The sequence below is a fragment of the Aquarana catesbeiana genome, linkage group LG03 (genome assembly GCF_042186555.1).
Source record: "Aquarana catesbeiana isolate 2022-GZ linkage group LG03, ASM4218655v1, whole genome shotgun sequence".
In the NCBI taxonomy this organism is placed as follows: Eukaryota; Metazoa; Chordata; class Amphibia; order Anura; family Ranidae; genus Aquarana; species Aquarana catesbeiana.
Window position 1 is genome coordinate 302,287,495 of NC_133326.1, and position 15,356 is coordinate 302,302,850.

Genomic DNA, 15,356 nt, shown 5'->3' on the forward strand with positions numbered 1-15,356 from the left:
CGGAGGTTGGGGTCACCGTATTAGCTATTATTTGTTTCTGGTTATTTAAAAACCTGAGTTCAGTTTACCATCCTTGCAAATGATACTCTTGAGTAATGAAGAAAACAAGGAAGAAAGCCCATTTCAGATGCCTAGCTTGATACAAATACCATCCTCAAAACAGCCAGTACTGGCAAGATAGACTGAGTCATGGATATCACCTCTAGCTGTTCCACACACTTTTCTCACCAGATCAGAGGAAAACATACACCAATGGTCGTTAGGTTTTCCAACTCAGCTGACTAAGCAGGAGAGCCAAAGTCCGCATTCCTATTGCCTTTGGGTCCAGAAAACAAGTTTTCCTAAACACTTACAGCGATGGTCAGCAGGTTTTACTAGTCAGCTATTACAGAGTCTGCACTATAGGCACTGCAGCAAAACTTTGCCTGTGTAGGACCAGCAAACCAGCTCACCTAACATCTTCAGGCAAGGGTCTTCAATTTCTCCTGGTCGACTTATAAACAGTGAAGAAAAAGAGCTCCCAGTGAAGGTGTTGCACCTAAACTGAGCTTTATATTGGCAGATTTCACTTACGGCTGCAAGAGGGGCATGGTGTGGCAAGAGCTTTGAGTGTGCCTGACTGTGAAAAAGTTAAAGGTAAGCACTGTTTCTGCCCAGTTTCAAACCGGGGACCTTTCGCGTGTGAGGCGAACGTGATAACCACTACACTACAGAAACCTATTCATGCTGCTTTGTTGGGCCTTGCAAGTGGAAAGTCTACTCTAAAGTAGAATGCTTGAAAAGGGTTGCTGAAAGCGATATTGTAGCAAAAAGCACTAGCGTGTGCTCAGTGTTTCTGCCCGGTTTCGAACCGGGGACCTTTCGCGTGTTAGGCGAACGTGATAACCACTACACTACAGAAACCCATTCTTGCAGATTTTTTGTGCCTTGCAAACCGAAAGTCTACGCTAAAGTACAATGCTTGAAAGGGGGTGATGAAAGCGACATTGTGGCAAAAAGCACTAGCGTGTGCACAGTGTTTATGCCCGGTTTCTAACTGGGGACCTTTCGTGTGTGAGGCAAACGTGATAACCACTACACCACAGAAACCCACCACGATAGGCCTTTTCCGGTTGGAGGGTCGGAGGTTGGGGTCACCGTATTAGCTATTATTTGTTTCTGGTTATTTAAAAACCTGAGTTCAGTTTACCATCCTTGCAAATGATACTCTTGAGTAATGAAGAAAACAAGGAAGAAAGCCCATTTCAGATGCCTAGCTTGATACAAATACCATCCTCAAAACAGCCAGTACTGGCAAGATAGACTGAGTCATGGATATCACCTCTAGCTGTTCCACACACTTTTCTCACCAGATCAGAGGAAAACATACACCAATGGTCGTTAGGTTTTCCAACTCAGCTGACTAAGCAGGAGAGCCAAAGTCCGCATTCCTATTGCCTTTGGGTCCAGAAAACAAGTTTTCCTAAACACTTACAGCGATGGTCAGCAGGTTTTACTAGTCAGCTATTACAGAGTCTGCACTATAGGCACTGCAGCAAAACTTTGCCTGTGTAGGACCAGCAAACCAGCTCACCTAACATCTTCAGGCAAGGGTCTTCAATTTCTCCTGGTCGACTTATAAACAGTGAAGAAAAAGAGCTCCCAGTGAAGGTGTTGCACCTAAACTGAGCTTTATATTGGCAGATTTCACTTACGGCTGCAAGAGGGGCATGGTGTGGCAAGAGCTTTGAGTGTGCCTGACTGTGAAAAAGTTAAAGGTAAGCACTGTTTCTGCCCAGTTTCAAACCGGGGACCTTTCGCGTGTGAGGTGAACGTGATAACCACTACACTACAGAAACCTATTCATGCTGCTTTGTTGGGCCTTGCAAGTGGAAAGTCTACTCTAAAGTAGAATGCTTGAAAAGGGTTGCTGAAAGCGATATTGTAGCAAAAAGCACTAGCGTGTGCTCAGTGTTTCTGCCCGGTTTCGAACCGGGGACCTTTCGCGTGTTAGGCGAACGTGATAACCACTACACTACAGAAACCCATTCTTGCAGATTTTTTGTGCCTTGCAAACCGAAAGTCTACGCTAAAGTACAATGCTTGAAAGGGGGTGATGAAAGCGACATTGTGGCAAAAAGCACTAGCGTGTGCACAGTGTTTATGCCCGGTTTCTAACTGGGGACCTTTCGTGTGTGAGGCGAACGTGATAACCACTACACCACAGAAACCCACCACGATAGGCCTTTTCCGGTTGGAGGGTAGGAGGTTGGGGTCACCGTATTAGCTATTATTTGTTTCTGGTTATTTAAAAACCTGAGTTCAGTTTACCATCCTTGCAAATGATACTCTTGAGTAATGAAGAAAACAAGGAAGAAAGCCCATTTCAGATGCCTAGCTTGATACAAATACCATCCTCAAAACAGCCAGTACTGGCAAGATAGACTGAGTCATGGATATCACCTCTAGCTGTTCCACACACTTTTCTCACCAGATCAGAGGAAAACATACACCAATGGTCGTTAGGTTTTCCAACTCAGCTGACTAAGCAGGAGAGCCAAAGTCCGCATTCCTATTGCCTTTGGGTCCAGAAAACAAGTTTTCCTAAACACTTACAGCGATGGTCAGCAGGTTTTACTAGTCAGCTATTACAGAGTCTGCACTATAGGCACTGCAGCAAAACTTTGCCTGTGTAGGACCAGCAAACCAGCTCACCTAACATCTTCAGGCAAGGGTCTTCAATTTCTCCTGGTCGACTTATAAACAGTGAAGAAAAAGAGCTCCCAGTGAAGGTGTTGCACCTAAACTGTGCTTTATATTGGCAGATTTCACTTACGGCTGCAAGAGGGGCATGGTGTGGCAAGAGCTTTGAGTGTGCCTGACTGTGAAAAAGTTAAAGGTAAGCACTGTTTCTGCCCGGTTTCGAACCGGGGACCTTTCGCGTGTGAGGCAAACGTGATAACCACTACACTACAGAAACCTATTCATGCTGCTTTGTTGGGCCTTGCAAGTGGAAAGTCTACTCTAAAGTAGAATGCTTGAAAAGGGTTGCTGAAAGCGATATTGTAGCAAAAAGCACTAGCGTGTGCACAGTGTTTCTGCCCGGTTTCGAACCGGGGACCTTTCGCGTGTTAGGCGAACGTGATAACCACTACACTACAGAAACCCATTCTTGCAGATTTTTTGTGCCTTGCAAACCGAAAGTCTACGCTAAAGTACAATGCTTGAAAGGGGGTGATGAAAGCGACATTGTGGCAAAAAGCACTAGCGTGTGCACAGTGTTTATGCCCGGTTTCTAACTGGGGACCTTTCGTGTGTGAGGCGAACGTGATAACCACTACACCACAGAAACCCACCACGATAGGCCTTTTCCGGTTGGAGGGTCGGAGGTTGGGGTCACCGTATTAGCTATTATTTGTTTCTGGTTATTTAAAAACCTGAGTTCAGTTTACCATCCTTGCAAATGATACTCTTGAGTAATGAAGAAAACAAGGAAGAAAGCCCATTTCAGATGCCTAGCTTGATACAAATACCATCCTCAAAACAGCCAGTACTGGCAAGATAGACTGAGTCATGGATATCACCTCTAGCTGTTCCACACACTTTTCTCACCAGATCAGAGGAAAACATACACCAATGGTCGTTAGGTTTTCCAACTCAGCTGACTAAGCAGGAGAGCCAAAGTCCGCATTCCTATTGCCTTTGGGTCCAGAAAACAAGTTTTCCTAAACACTTACAGCGATGGTCAGCAGGTTTTACTAGTCAGCTATTACAGAGTCTGCACTATAGGCACTTCAGCAAAACTTTGCCTGTGTAGGACCAGCAAACCAGCTCACCTAACATCTTCAGGCAAGGGTCTTCAATTTCTCCTGGTCGACTTATAAACAGTGAAGAAAAAGAGCTCCCAGTGAAGGTGTTGCACCTAAACTGTGCTTTATATTGGCAGATTTCACTTACGGCTGCAAGAGGGGCATGGTGTGGCAAGAGCTTTGAGTGTGCCTGACTGTGAAAAAGTTAAAGGTAAGCACTGTTTCTGCCCGGTTTCGAACCGGGGACCTTTCGCGTGTGAGGCGAACGTGATAACCACTACACTACAGAAACCTATTCATGCTGCTCTGTTGGGCCTTGCAAGTGGAAAGTCTACTCTAAAGTAGAATGCTTGAAAAGGGTTGCTGAAAGCGATATTGTAGCAAAAAGCACTAGCGTGTGCACAGTGTTTCTGCCCGGTTTCGAACCGGGGACCTTTCGCGTGTTAGGCGAACGTGATAACCACTACACTACAGAAACCCATTCTTGCAGATTTTTTGTGCCTTGCAAACCGAAAGTCTACGCTAAAGTACAATGCTTGAAAGGGGGTGATGAAAGCGACATTGTGGCAAAAAGCACTAGCGTGTGCACAGTGTTTATGCCCGGTTTCTAACTGGGGACCTTTCGAGTGTGAGGCAAACGTGATAACCACTATACCACAGAAACCCACCACGATAGGCCTTTTCCGGTTGGAGGGTCGGAGGTTGGGGTCACCGTATTAGCTATTATTTGTTTCTGGTTATTTAAAAACCTGAGTTCAGTTTACCATCCTTGCAAATGATACTCTTGAGTAATGAAGAAAATAAGGAAGAAAGCCCATTTCAGATGCCTAGCTTGATACAAATACCATCCTCAAAACAGCCAGTACTGGCAAGATAGACTGAGTCATGGATATCACCTCTAGCTGTTCCACACACTTTTCTCACCAGATCAGAGGAAAACATACACCAATGGTCGTTAGGTTTTCCAACTCAGCTGACTAAGCAGGAGAGCCAAAGTCCGCATTCCTATTGCCTTTGGGTCCAGAAAACAAGTTTTCCTAAACACTTACAGCGATGGTCAGCAGGTTTTACTAGTCAGCTATTACAGAGTCTGCACTATAGGCACTGCAGCAAAACTTTGCCTGTGTAGGACCAGCAAACCAGCTCACCTAACATCTTCAGGCAAGGGTCTTCAATTTCTCCTGGTCGACTTATAAACAGTGAAGAAAAAGAGCTCCCAGTGAAGGTGTTGCACCTAAACTGTGCTTTATATTGGCAGATTTCACTTACGGCTGCAAGAGGGGCATGGTGTGGCAAGAGCTTTGAGTGTGCCTGACTGTGAAAAAGTTAAAGGTAAGCACTGTTTCTGCCCGGTTTCGAACCGGGGACCTTTCGCGTGTGAGGCAAACGTGATAACCACTACACTACAGAAACCTATTCATGCTGCTTTGTTGGGCCTTGCAAGTGGAAAGTCTACTCTAAAGTAGAATGCTTGAAAAGGGTTGCTGAAAGCGATATTGTAGCAAAAAGCACTAGCGTGTGCACAGTGTTTCTGCCCGGTTTCGAACCGGGGACCTTTCGCGTGTTAGGCGAACGTGATAACCACTACACTACAGAAACCCATTCTTGCAGATTTTTTGTGCCTTGCAAACCGAAAGTCTACGCTAAAGTACAATGCTTGAAAGGGGGTGATGAAAGCGACATTGTGGCAAAAAGCACTAGCGTGTGCACAGTGTTTATGCCCGGTTTCTAACTGGGGACCTTTCGTGTGTGAGGCGAACGTGATAACCACTACACCACAGAAACCCACCACGATAGGCCTTTTCCGGTTGGAGGGTCGGAGGTTGGGGTCACCGTATTAGCTATTATTTGTTTCTGGTTATTTAAAAACCTGAGTTCAGTTTACCATCCTTGCAAATGATACTCTTGAGTAATGAAGAAAACAAGGAAGAAAGCCCATTTCAGATGCCTAGCTTGATACAAATACCATCCTCAAAACAGCCAGTACTGGCAAGATAGACTGAGTCATGGATATCACCTCTAGCTGTTCCACACACTTTTCTCACCAGATCAGAGGAAAACATACACCAATGGTCGTTAGGTTTTCCAACTCAGCTGACTAAGCAGGAGAGCCAAAGTCCGCATTCCTATTGCCTTTGGGTCCAGAAAACAAGTTTTCCTAAACACTTACAGCGATGGTCAGCAGGTTTTACTAGTCAGCTATTACAGAGTCTGCACTATAGGCACTTCAGCAAAACTTTGCCTGTGTAGGACCAGCAAACCAGCTCACCTAACATCTTCAGGCAAGGGTCTTCAATTTCTCCTGGTCGACTTATAAACAGTGAAGAAAAAGAGCTCCCAGTGAAGGTGTTGCACCTAAACTGTGCTTTATATTGGCAGATTTCACTTACGGCTGCAAGAGGGGCATGGTGTGGCAAGAGCTTTGAGTGTGCCTGACTGTGAAAAAGTTAAAGGTAAGCACTGTTTCTGCCCGGTTTCGAACCGGGGACCTTTCGCGTGTGAGGCGAACGTGATAACCACTACACTACAGAAACCTATTCATGCTGCTCTGTTGGGCCTTGCAAGTGGAAAGTCTACTCTAAAGTAGAATGCTTGAAAAGGGTTGCTGAAAGCGATATTGTAGCAAAAAGCACTAGCGTGTGCACAGTGTTTCTGCCCGGTTTCGAACCGGGGACCTTTCGCGTGTTAGGCGAACGTGATAACCACTACACTACAGAAACCCATTCTTGCAGATTTTTTGTGCCTTGCAAACCGAAAGTCTACGCTAAAGTACAATGCTTGAAAGGGGGTGATGAAAGCGACATTGTGGCAAAAAGCACTAGCGTGTGCACAGTGTTTATGCCCGGTTTCTAACTGGGGACCTTTCGTGTGTGAGGCAAACGTGATAACCACTACACCACAGAAACCCACCACGATAGGCCTTTTCCGGTTGGAGGGTCGGAGGTTGGGGTCACCGTATTAGCTATTATTTGTTTCTGGTTATTTAAAAACCTGAGTTCAGTTTACCATCCTTGCAAATGATACTCTTGAGTAATGAAGAAAACAAGGAAGAAAGCCCATTTCAGATGCCTAGCTTGATACAAATACCATCCTCAAAACAGCCAGTACTGGCAAGATAGACTGAGTCATGGATATCACCTCTAGCTGTTCCACACACTTTTCTCACCAGATCAGAGGAAAACATACACCAATGGTCGTTAGGTTTTCCAACTCAGCTGACTAAGCAGGAGAGCCAAAGTCCGCATTCCTATTGCCTTTGGGTCCAGAAAACAAGTTTTCCTAAACACTTACAGCGATGGTCAGCAGGTTTTACTAGTCAGCTATTACAGAGTCTGCACTATAGGCACTGCAGCAAAACTTTGCCTGTGTAGGACCAGCAAACCAGCTCACCTAACATCTTCAGGCAAGGGTCTTCAATTTCTCCTGGTCGACTTATAAACAGTGAAGAAAAAGAGCTCCCAGTGAAGGTGTTGCACCTAAACTGAGCTTTATATTGGCAGATTTCACTTACGGCTGCAAGAGGGGCATGGTGTGGCAAGAGCTTTGAGTGTGCCTGACTGTGAAAAAGTTAAAGGTAAGCACTGTTTCTGCCCAGTTTCAAACCGGGGACCTTTCGCGTGTGAGGCGAACGTGATAACCACTACACTACAGAAACCTATTCATGCTGCTTTGTTGGGCCTTGCAAGTGGAAAGTCTACTCTAAAGTAGAATGCTTGAAAAGGGTTGCTGAAAGCGATATTGTAGCAAAAAGCACTAGCGTGTGCTCAGTGTTTCTGCCCGGTTTCGAACCGGGGACCTTTCGCGTGTTAGGCGAACGTGATAACCACTACACTACAGAAACCCATTCTTGCAGATTTTTTGTGCCTTGCAAACCGAAAGTCTACGCTAAAGTACAATGCTTGAAAGGGGGTGATGAAAGCGACATTGTGGCAAAAAGCACTAGCGTGTGCACAGTGTTTATGCCCGGTTTCTAACTGGGGACCTTTCGTGTGTGAGGCAAACGTGATAACCACTACACCACAGAAACCCACCACGATAGGCCTTTTCCGGTTGGAGGGTCGGAGGTTGGGGTCACCGTATTAGCTATTATTTGTTTCTGGTTATTTAAAAACCTGAGTTCAGTTTACCATCCTTGCAAATGATACTCTTGAGTAATGAAGAAAACAAGGAAGAAAGCCCATTTCAGATGCCTAGCTTGATACAAATACCATCCTCAAAACAGCCAGTACTGGCAAGATAGACTGAGTCATGGATATCACCTCTAGCTGTTCCACACACTTTTCTCACCAGATCAGAGGAAAACATACACCAATGGTCGTTAGGTTTTCCAACTCAGCTGACTAAGCAGGAGAGCCAAAGTCCGCATTCCTATTGCCTTTGGGTCCAGAAAACAAGTTTTCCTAAACACTTACAGCGATGGTCAGCAGGTTTTACTAGTCAGCTATTACAGAGTCTGCACTATAGGCACTGCAGCAAAACTTTGCCTGTGTAGGACCAGCAAACCAGCTCACCTAACATCTTCAGGCAAGGGTCTTCAATTTCTCCTGGTCGACTTATAAACAGTGAAGAAAAAGAGCTCCCAGTGAAGGTGTTGCACCTAAACTGAGCTTTATATTGGCAGATTTCACTTACGGCTGCAAGAGGGGCATGGTGTGGCAAGAGCTTTGAGTGTGCCTGACTGTGAAAAAGTTAAAGGTAAGCACTGTTTCTGCCCGGTTTCGAAACGGGGACCTTTCGCGTGTGAGGCGAACGTGATAACCACTACACTACAGAAACCTATTCATGCTGCTCTGTTGGGCCTTGCAAGTGGAAAGTCTACTCTAAAGTAGAATGCTTGAAAAGGGTTGCTGAAAGCGATATTGTAGCAAAAAGCACTAGCGTGTGCACAGTGTTTCTGCCCGGTTTCGAACCGGGGACCTTTCGCGTGTTAGGCGAACGTGATAACCACTACACTACAGAAACCCATTCTTGCAGATTTTTTGTGCCTTGCAAACCGAAAGTCTACGCTAAAGTACAATGCTTGAAAGGGGGTGATGAAAGCGACATTGTGGCAAAAAGCACTAGCGTGTGCACAGTGTTTATGCCCGGTTTCTAACTGGGGACCTTTCGTGTGTGAGGCGAACGTGGTAACCACTACACCACAGAAACCCACCACGATAGGCCTTTTCCGGTTGGAGGGTCGGAGGTTGGGGTCACCGTATTAGCTATTATTTGTTTCTGGTTATTTAAAAACCTGAGTTCAGTTTACCATCCTTGCAAATGATACTCTTGAGTAATGAAGAAAACAAGGAAGAAAGCCCATTTCAGATGCCTAGCTTGATACAAATACCATCCTCAAAACAGCCAGTACTGGCAAGATAGACTGAGTCATGGATATCACCTCTAGCTGTTCCACACACTTTTCTCACCAGATCAGAGGAAAACATACACCAATGGTCGTTAGGTTTTCCAACTCAGCTGACTAAGCAGGAGAGCCAAAGTCCGCATTCCTATTGCCTTTGGGTCCAGAAAACAAGTTTTCCTAAACACTTACAGCGATGGTCAGCAGGTTTTACTAGTCAGCTATTACAGAGTCTGCACTATAGGCACTGCAGCAAAACTTTGCCTGTGTAGGACCAGCAAACCAGCTCACCTAACATCTTCAGGCAAGGGTCTTCAATTTCTCCTGGTCGACTTATAAACAGTGAAGAAAAAGAGCTCCCAGTGAAGGTGTTGCACCTAAACTGTGCTTTATATTGGCAGATTTCACTTACGGCTGCAAGAGGGGCATGGTGTGGCAAGAGCTTTGAGTGTGCCTGACTGTGAAAAAGTTAAAGGTAAGCACTGTTTCTGCCCGGTTTCGAACCGGGGACCTTTCGCGTGTGAGGCGAACGTGATAACCACTACACTACAGAAACCTATTCATGCTGCTCTGTTGGGCCTTGCAAGTGGAAAGTCTACTCTAAAGTAGAATGCTTGAAAAGGGTGAGTCATGGATATCACCTCTAGCTGTTCCACACACTTTTCTCACCAGATCAGAGGAAAACATACACCAATGGTCGTTAGGTTTTCCAACTCAGCTGACTAAGCAGGAGAGCCAAAGTCCGCATTCCTATTGCCTTTGGGTCCAGAAAACAAGTTTTCCTAAACACTTACAGCGATGGTCAGCAGGTTTTACTAGTCAGCTATTACAGAGTCTGCACTATAGGCACTGCAGCAAAACTTTGCCTGTGTAGGACCAGCAAACCAGCTCACCTAACATCTTCAGGCAAGGGTCTTCAATTTCTCCTGGTCGACTTATAAACAGTGAAGAAAAAGAGCTCCCAGTGAAGGTGTTGCACCTAAACTGTGCTTTATATTGGCAGATTTCACTTACGGCTGCAAGAGGGGCATGGTGTGGCAAGAGCTTTGAGTGTGCCTGACTGTGAAAAAGTTAAAGGTAAGCACTGTTTCTGCCCGGTTTCGAACCGGGGACCTTTCGCGTGTGAGGCGAACGTGATAACCACTACACTACAGAAACCTATTCATGCTGCTTTGTTGGGCCTTGCAAGTGGAAAGTCTACTCTAAAGTAGAATGCTTGAAAAGGGTTGCTGAAAGCGATATTGTAGCAAAAAGCACTAGCGTGTGCACAGTGTTTCTGCCCGGTTTCGAACCGGGGACCTTTCGCGTGTTAGGCGAACGTGATAACCACTACACTACAGAAACCCATTCTTGCAGATTTTTTGTGCCTTGCAAACCGAAAGTCTACGCTAAAGTACAATGCTTGAAAGGGGGTGATGAAAGCGACATTGTGGCAAAAAGCACTAGCGTGTGCACAGTGTTTATGCCCGGTTTCTAACTGGGGACCTTTCGTGTGTGAGGCGAACGTGGTAACCACTACACCACAGAAACCCACCACGATAGGCCTTTTCCGGTTGGAGGGTCGGAGGTTGGGGTCACCGTATTAGCTATTATTTGTTTCTGGTTATTTAAAAACCTGAGTTCAGTTTACCATCCTTGCAAATGATACTCTTGAGTAATGAAGAAAACAAGGAAGAAAGCCCATTTCAGATGCCTAGCTTGATACAAATACCATCCTCAAAACAGCCAGTACTGGCAAGATAGACTGAGTCATGGATATCACCTCTAGCTGTTCCACACACTTTTCTCACCAGATCAGAGGAAAACATACACCAATGGTCGTTAGGTTTTCCAACTCAGCTGACTAAGCAGGAGAGCCAAAGTCCGCATTCCTATTGCCTTTGGGTCCAGAAAACAAGTTTTCCTAAACACTTACAGCGATGGTCAGCAGGTTTTACTAGTCAGCTATTACAGAGTCTGCACTATAGGCACTGCAGCAAAACTTTGCCTGTGTAGGACCAGCAAACCAGCTCACCTAACATCTTCAGGCAAGGGTCTTCAATTTCTCCTGGTCGACTTATAAACAGTGAAGAAAAAGAGCTCCCAGTGAAGGTGTTGCACCTAAACTGTGCTTTATATTGGCAGATTTCACTTACGGCTGCAAGAGGGGCATGGTGTGGCAAGAGCTTTGAGTGTGCCTGACTGTGAAAAAGTTAAAGGTAAGCACTGTTTCTGCCCGGTTTCGAACCGGGGACCTTTCGCGTGTGAGGCGAACGTGATAACCACTACACTACAGAAACCTATTCATGCTGCTTTGTTGGGCCTTGCAAGTGGAAAGTCTACTCTAAAGTAGAATGCTTGAAAAGGGTTGCTGAAAGCGATATTGTAGCAAAAAGCACTAGCGTGTGCACAGTGTTTCTGCCCGGTTTCGAACCGGGGACCTTTCGCGTGTTAGGCGAACGTGATAACCACTACACTACAGAAACCCATTCTTGCAGATTTTTTGTGCCTTGCAAACCGAAAGTCTACGCTAAAGTACAATGCTTGAAAGGGGGTGATGAAAGCGACATTGTGGCAAAAAGCACTAGCGTGTGCACAGTGTTTATGCCCGGTTTCTAACTGGGGACCTTTCGTGTGTGAGGCGAACGTGGTAACCACTACACCACAGAAACCCACCACGATAGGCCTTTTCCGGTTGGAGGGTCGGAGGTTGGGGTCACCGTATTAGCTATTATTTGTTTCTGGTTATTTAAAAACCTGAGTTCAGTTTACCATCCTTGCAAATGATACTCTTGAGTAATGAAGAAAACAAGGAAGAAAGCCCATTTCAGATGCCTAGCTTGATACAAATACCATCCTCAAAACAGCCAGTACTGGCAAGATAGACTGAGTCATGGATATCACCTCTAGCTGTTCCACACACTTTTCTCACCAGATCAGAGGAAAACATACACCAATGGTCGTTAGGTTTTCCAACTCAGCTGACTAAGCAGGAGAGCCAAAGTCCGCATTCCTATTGCCTTTGGGTCCAGAAAACAAGTTTTCCTAAACACTTACAGCGATGGTCAGCAGGTTTTACTAGTCAGCTATTACAGAGTCTGCACTATAGGCACTGCAGCAAAACTTTGCCTGTGTAGGACCAGCAAACCAGCTCACCTAACATCTTCAGGCAAGGGTCTTCAATTTCTCCTGGTCGACTTATAAACAGTGAAGAAAAAGAGCTCCCAGTGAAGGTGTTGCACCTAAACTGTGCTTTATATTGGCAGATTTCACTTACGGCTGCAAGAGGGGCATGGTGTGGCAAGAGCTTTGAGTGTGCCTGACTGTGAAAAAGTTAAAGGTAAGCACTGTTTCTGCCCGGTTTCGAACCGGGGACCTTTCGCGTGTGAGGCAAACGTGATAACCACTACACTACAGAAACCTATTCATGCTGCTTTGTTGGGCCTTGCAAGTGGAAAGTCTACTCTAAAGTAGAATGCTTGAAAAGGGTTGCTGAAAGCGATATTGTAGCAAAAAGCACTAGCGTGTGCACAGTGTTTCTGCCCGGTTTCGAACCGGGGACCTTTCGCGTGTTAGGCGAACGTGATAACCACTACACTACAGAAACCCATTCTTGCAGATTTTTTGTGCCTTGCAAACCGAAAGTCTACGCTAAAGTACAATGCTTGAAAGGGGGTGATGAAAGCGACATTGTGGCAAAAAGCACTAGCGTGTGCACAGTGTTTATGCCCGGTTTCTAACTGGGGACCTTACGTGTGTGAGGCGAACGTGATAACCACTACACCACAGAAACCCACCACGATAGGCCTTTTCCGGTTGGAGGGTCGGAGGTTGGGGTCACCGTATTAGCTATTATTTGTTTCTGGTTATTTAAAAACCTGAGTTCAGTTTACCATCCTTGCAAATGATACTCTTGAGTAATGAAGAAAACAAGGAAGAAAGCCCATTTCAGATGCCTAGCTTGATACAAATACCATCCTCAAAACAGCCAGTACTGGCAAGATAGACTGAGTCATGGATATCACCTCTAGCTGTTCCACACACTTTTCTCACCAGATCAGAGGAAAACATACACCAATGGTCGTTAGGTTTTCCAACTCAGCTGACTAAGCAGGAGAGCCAAAGTCCGCATTCCTATTGCCTTTGGGTCCAGAAAACAAGTTTTCCTAAACACTTACAGCGATGGTCAGCAGGTTTTACTAGTCAGCTATTACAGAGTCTGCACTATAGGCACTGCAGCAAAACTTTGCCTGTGTAGGACCAGCAAACCAGCTCACCTAACATCTTCAGGCAAGGGTCTTCAATTTCTCCTGGTCGACTTATAAACAGTGAAGAAAAAGAGCTCCCAGTGAAGGTGTTGCACCTAAACTGTGCTTTATATTGGCAGATTTCACTTACGGCTGCAAGAGGGGCATGGTGTGGCAAGAGCTTTGAGTGTGCCTGACTGTGAAAAAGTTAAAGGTAAGCACTGTTTCTGCCCGGTTTCGAACCGGGGACCTTTCGCGTGTGAGGCGAACGTGATAACCACTACACTACAGAAACCTATTCATGCTGCTTTGTTGGGCCTTGCAAGTGGAAAGTCTACTCTAAAGTAGAATGCTTGAAAAGGGTTGCTGAAAGCGATATTGTAGCATAAAGCACTAGCGTGTGCACAGTGTTTCTGCCCGGTTTCGAACCGGGGACCTTTCGCGTGTTAGGCGAACGTGATAACCACTACACTACAGAAACCCATTCTTGCAGATTTTTTGTGCCTTGCAAACCGAAAGTCTACGCTAAAGTACAATGCTTGAAAGGGGGTGATGAAAGCGACATTGTGGCAAAAAGCACTAGCGTGTGCACAGTGTTTATGCCCGGTTTCTAACTGGGGACCTTACGTGTGTGAGGCGAACGTGATAACCACTACACCACAGAAACCCACCACGATAGGCCTTTTCCGGTTGGAGGGTCGGAGGTTGGGGTCACCGTATTAGCTATTATTTGTTTCTGGTTATTTAAAAACCTGAGTTCAGTTTACCATCCTTGCAAATGATACTCTTGAGTAATGAAGAAAACAAGGAAGAAGGCCCATTTCAGATGCCTAGCTTGATACAAATACCATCCTCAAAACAGCCAGTACTGGCAAGATAGACTGAGTCATGGATATCACCTCTAGCTGTTCCACACACTTTTCTCACCAGATCAGAGGAAAACATACACCAATGGTCGTTAGGTTTTCCAACTCAGCTGACTAAGCAGGAGAGCCAAAGTCCGCATTCCTATTGCCTTTGGGTCCAGAAAACAAGTTTTCCTAAACACTTACAGCGATGGTCAGCAGGTTTTACTAGTCAGCTATTACAGAGTCTGCACTATAGGCACTGCAGCAAAACTTTGCCTGTGTAGGACCAGCAAACCAGCTCACCTAACATCTTCAGGCAAGGGTCTTCAATTTCTCCTGGTCGACTTATAAACAGTGAAGAAAAAGAGCTCCCAGTGAAGGTGTTGCACCTAAACTGTGCTTTATATTGGCAGATTTCACTTACGGCTGCAAGAGGGGCATGGTGTGGCAAGAGCTTTGAGTGTGCCTGACTGTGAAAAAGTTAAAGGTAAGCACTGTTTCTGCCCGGTTTCGAACCGGGGACCTTTCGCGTGTGAGGCGAACGTGATAACCACTACACTACAGAAACCTATTCATGCTGCCTTGTTGGGCCTTGCAAGTGGAAAGTCTACTCTAAAGTAGAATGCTTGAAAAGGGTTGCTGAAAGCGATATTGTAGCAAAAAGCACTAGCGTGTGCACAGTGTTTCTGCCCGGTTTCGAACCAGGGACCTTTCGCGTGTTAGGCGAACGTGATAACCACTACACTACAGAAACCCATTCTTGCATATTTTTTGTGCCTTGCAAACCGAAAGTCTACGCTAAAGTACAATGCTTGAAAGGGGGTGATGAAAGCGACATTGTGGCAAAAAGCACTAGCGTGTGCACAGTGTTTATGCCCGGTTTCTAACTGGGGACCTTTCGTGTGTGAGGCGAACGTGATTACCACTACACCACAGAAACCCACCACGATAGGCCTTTTCCGGTTGGAGGGTCGGAGGTTGGGGTCACCGTATTAGCTATTATTTGTTTCTGGTTATTTAAAAACCTGAGTTCAGTTTACCATCCTTGCAAATGATACTCTTGAGTAATGAAGAAAACAAGGAAGAAAGCCCATTTCAGATGCCTAGCTTGATACAAATACCATCCTCAAAACAGCCAGTACTGGCAAGATAG

At 45.6% G+C, this 15,356-nt stretch overlaps 22 non-coding genes across 22 annotated transcripts; all 22 read right to left on the bottom strand.

The window, feature by feature from the left end:
- Positions 1-830: 830 nt before the first annotated feature.
- Positions 831-903, bottom strand: TRNAV-AAC (transfer RNA valine (anticodon AAC)). Its single transcript has one exon. It is a non-coding gene; the product is annotated as a tRNA-Val (tRNA).
- Positions 904-1,951: 1,048 nt separating this feature from the next.
- Positions 1,952-2,024, bottom strand: TRNAV-AAC (transfer RNA valine (anticodon AAC)). Its single transcript has one exon. It is a non-coding gene; the product is annotated as a tRNA-Val (tRNA).
- An 862-nt stretch (positions 2,025-2,886) lies between these two features.
- Positions 2,887-2,959, bottom strand: TRNAV-CAC (transfer RNA valine (anticodon CAC)). The gene has a single exon. It is a non-coding gene; the product is annotated as a tRNA-Val (tRNA).
- Positions 2,960-3,072: 113 nt separating this feature from the next.
- On the bottom strand, positions 3,073-3,145 carry TRNAV-AAC (transfer RNA valine (anticodon AAC)). The gene has a single exon. It is a non-coding gene; the product is annotated as a tRNA-Val (tRNA).
- An 862-nt stretch (positions 3,146-4,007) lies between these two features.
- Positions 4,008-4,080, bottom strand: TRNAV-CAC (transfer RNA valine (anticodon CAC)). Its single transcript has one exon. It is a non-coding gene; the product is annotated as a tRNA-Val (tRNA).
- A 113-nt stretch (positions 4,081-4,193) lies between these two features.
- TRNAV-AAC (transfer RNA valine (anticodon AAC)) lies at positions 4,194-4,266 on the bottom strand. Its single transcript has one exon. It is a non-coding gene; the product is annotated as a tRNA-Val (tRNA).
- An 862-nt stretch (positions 4,267-5,128) lies between these two features.
- TRNAV-CAC (transfer RNA valine (anticodon CAC)) lies at positions 5,129-5,201 on the bottom strand. The gene has a single exon. It is a non-coding gene; the product is annotated as a tRNA-Val (tRNA).
- A 113-nt stretch (positions 5,202-5,314) lies between these two features.
- On the bottom strand, positions 5,315-5,387 carry TRNAV-AAC (transfer RNA valine (anticodon AAC)). Its single transcript has one exon. It is a non-coding gene; the product is annotated as a tRNA-Val (tRNA).
- Positions 5,388-6,249: 862 nt separating this feature from the next.
- Positions 6,250-6,322, bottom strand: TRNAV-CAC (transfer RNA valine (anticodon CAC)). Its single transcript has one exon. It is a non-coding gene; the product is annotated as a tRNA-Val (tRNA).
- Positions 6,323-6,435: 113 nt separating this feature from the next.
- TRNAV-AAC (transfer RNA valine (anticodon AAC)) lies at positions 6,436-6,508 on the bottom strand. The gene has a single exon. It is a non-coding gene; the product is annotated as a tRNA-Val (tRNA).
- A 1,048-nt stretch (positions 6,509-7,556) lies between these two features.
- TRNAV-AAC (transfer RNA valine (anticodon AAC)) lies at positions 7,557-7,629 on the bottom strand. Its single transcript has one exon. It is a non-coding gene; the product is annotated as a tRNA-Val (tRNA).
- Positions 7,630-8,677: 1,048 nt separating this feature from the next.
- Positions 8,678-8,750, bottom strand: TRNAV-AAC (transfer RNA valine (anticodon AAC)). The gene has a single exon. It is a non-coding gene; the product is annotated as a tRNA-Val (tRNA).
- An 862-nt stretch (positions 8,751-9,612) lies between these two features.
- Positions 9,613-9,685, bottom strand: TRNAV-CAC (transfer RNA valine (anticodon CAC)). Its single transcript has one exon. It is a non-coding gene; the product is annotated as a tRNA-Val (tRNA).
- A 529-nt stretch (positions 9,686-10,214) lies between these two features.
- Positions 10,215-10,287, bottom strand: TRNAV-CAC (transfer RNA valine (anticodon CAC)). The gene has a single exon. It is a non-coding gene; the product is annotated as a tRNA-Val (tRNA).
- Positions 10,288-10,400: 113 nt separating this feature from the next.
- Positions 10,401-10,473, bottom strand: TRNAV-AAC (transfer RNA valine (anticodon AAC)). The gene has a single exon. It is a non-coding gene; the product is annotated as a tRNA-Val (tRNA).
- Positions 10,474-11,335: 862 nt separating this feature from the next.
- On the bottom strand, positions 11,336-11,408 carry TRNAV-CAC (transfer RNA valine (anticodon CAC)). The gene has a single exon. It is a non-coding gene; the product is annotated as a tRNA-Val (tRNA).
- A 113-nt stretch (positions 11,409-11,521) lies between these two features.
- TRNAV-AAC (transfer RNA valine (anticodon AAC)) lies at positions 11,522-11,594 on the bottom strand. The gene has a single exon. It is a non-coding gene; the product is annotated as a tRNA-Val (tRNA).
- Positions 11,595-12,456: 862 nt separating this feature from the next.
- On the bottom strand, positions 12,457-12,529 carry TRNAV-CAC (transfer RNA valine (anticodon CAC)). The gene has a single exon. It is a non-coding gene; the product is annotated as a tRNA-Val (tRNA).
- Positions 12,530-12,642: 113 nt separating this feature from the next.
- Positions 12,643-12,715, bottom strand: TRNAV-AAC (transfer RNA valine (anticodon AAC)). The gene has a single exon. It is a non-coding gene; the product is annotated as a tRNA-Val (tRNA).
- An 862-nt stretch (positions 12,716-13,577) lies between these two features.
- On the bottom strand, positions 13,578-13,650 carry TRNAV-CAC (transfer RNA valine (anticodon CAC)). The gene has a single exon. It is a non-coding gene; the product is annotated as a tRNA-Val (tRNA).
- Positions 13,651-13,763: 113 nt separating this feature from the next.
- On the bottom strand, positions 13,764-13,836 carry TRNAV-AAC (transfer RNA valine (anticodon AAC)). The gene has a single exon. It is a non-coding gene; the product is annotated as a tRNA-Val (tRNA).
- Positions 13,837-14,698: 862 nt separating this feature from the next.
- Positions 14,699-14,771, bottom strand: TRNAV-CAC (transfer RNA valine (anticodon CAC)). The gene has a single exon. It is a non-coding gene; the product is annotated as a tRNA-Val (tRNA).
- Between the last annotated feature and the right edge of the window lie 585 nt (positions 14,772-15,356).